The following is a 1,961-nucleotide window of genomic DNA, read 5'->3' as shown; positions in this document are numbered from 1 at the left end:
GACGTCACGCGACCAGCCATAAGTCACGTGATCATAATCTTTGACTCATTCAAATGTTCCCAAAACATGCTGACATTCTCAAACTATTTCTTTACCATTGTATTTTTCTAAGCAGTATTCCACAAATATTTGTTTTTGTGGATTTTTGTTGTTGTTGTAACATTCCCGATGCATCAACAGTAATGCAATGCTTAGCTCTGGCCACTACGCAGAGCCTCACACAGGCGATGAAGGATGCCCCTCATAAAGATCAAGACCTTTGTGTGCAAAATGGAAAAGTCTAAACCGGGATCGTTGTGAAGGCAAACGTCACCCACATTGAAGTTGAAATTTAAAACGGTTAAAGAATGTCTGCCCCTGAAAATGAACAAATCCTTTTGAAAACGGCCTGTGTGACATCGATATGAGTCAAACATTTATTCCAAATTTACTAGGAAGTGTAAATTGGATCATTTTGGTCATCAAGTCAGTCTCGTCTTAAACGGAGTGTATCAGGATGTAAATGAAGGTTGGGTTTTGATAACTCCAGATGCAAAGAAATCGCCCCTCTGCTACCCTTCATTGAATGTTGTTTTATCGCCCCCAACGCATTCAAAGGATCACAGCGGTTTGAGACTGAAAAGCCCTATGCCTTTGGCACTGGTTCGACAATGCATGCTTCCAGGTATTTTATTTAAAACTTTATTTAACTAGGCAATTCGGTTAAGGACATTCTTATTTCAATGACGGCATAGGTATAGTGTGTTAACTGCCTTGTTCAGGGACAGAACCGCATTATTATAATTTATAATATTTGTTTAACCTTGCCAGCGCAGGGATTCGATCTTGCAACCTTTCGGTTACAAGTCCGCCCCTGTAAGCACAGCCAACTATGGTATGCATGCCCTGCTGAAGGACCCTTCCTTACAGAATAGGTGGTTGGAGATCGTTGCTCCCAGTGGTGGTGAGTATACCGGTAGCTAGACCGCAGACTGCTGGTTATGTATATTTAGAAAATCATTGTCATTGCTAGCATAGCTAATGTTAGCTAGTACCTAGCTAGGTAGCTGGCTGACTTTAGCCTACCTCAATACAACTAGGATTTGGCTTGGAAATATGTTAACATTTCAAAAGAATGCAAATAATTAGTAGGAAAACCTTTTTTTGGATTGTGATGTCGCCATACTTTTGATGCAGTCCAACTTTGGCCAGCTAATGAAGATTGAGAGGACCACCCACTGTATTTTACCTAGCTAACATTAGCAATGCTAGCTATTTTTTTAAATGAACGTTGCTAGTAACAGTAATGGCACCATTGCCATCTCTAAAGTAAATAATATGGCAAAGTTGTTTCATACCAATTAATTGCCTACTTTAGCAATGTCTTCCTATTTCTATGACTATGAATTAGTGTAATCTAGACGAAAGTCACATTAGCCTCCGGCGTGCAACCCATGTCTAGGGCACAAATACATTTTGGATTGCAGTTATGGTGGTAACTTACTAGCTAACTTTTGTCTGACAGTGTACTAACTAGAGGCAACAAACCCAAATCAAAACAGGTCACTGTTGATGTAACGGCGTCACCGGGCTGAATCCAATCTTGAGCAAGTAAAGTCTTCATCTGTAAAGCATAGAATGGCCGTGACTTACCAGAAGGAGCAAAGGTGTGTATCCTAACATGTCCAGCAATGGTTTAGCGAGCTCTAAAAAAATATTGAATTTACTCGACTTGCTATTTTCACAGCTCACCAGGCAAGACCTGGTGTTATGCAACACAAGTAGCTTTGTGACACGGCCTCTGTTGTTGCGAGTTCCGACTCCTATGAAAAGGACATGCTATAACTCTGACCACCTGCGCTAGCTAACGTTCGAGCTTAGTTACAAGATGTTGAAGTTGTAGGTAGCTATATAGCTAACCATTTCTGGCCAGACCAACAATCTAAGTTATATGCGTTTTGGAAAATGAATGTATGATGTTA

This window comes from Oncorhynchus masou, chromosome 11 (assembly GCF_036934945.1).
Source record: "Oncorhynchus masou masou isolate Uvic2021 chromosome 11, UVic_Omas_1.1, whole genome shotgun sequence".
Taxonomy (NCBI): domain Eukaryota; kingdom Metazoa; phylum Chordata; class Actinopteri; order Salmoniformes; family Salmonidae; genus Oncorhynchus; species Oncorhynchus masou.
This window is presented reverse-complemented; position numbering follows the sequence as displayed.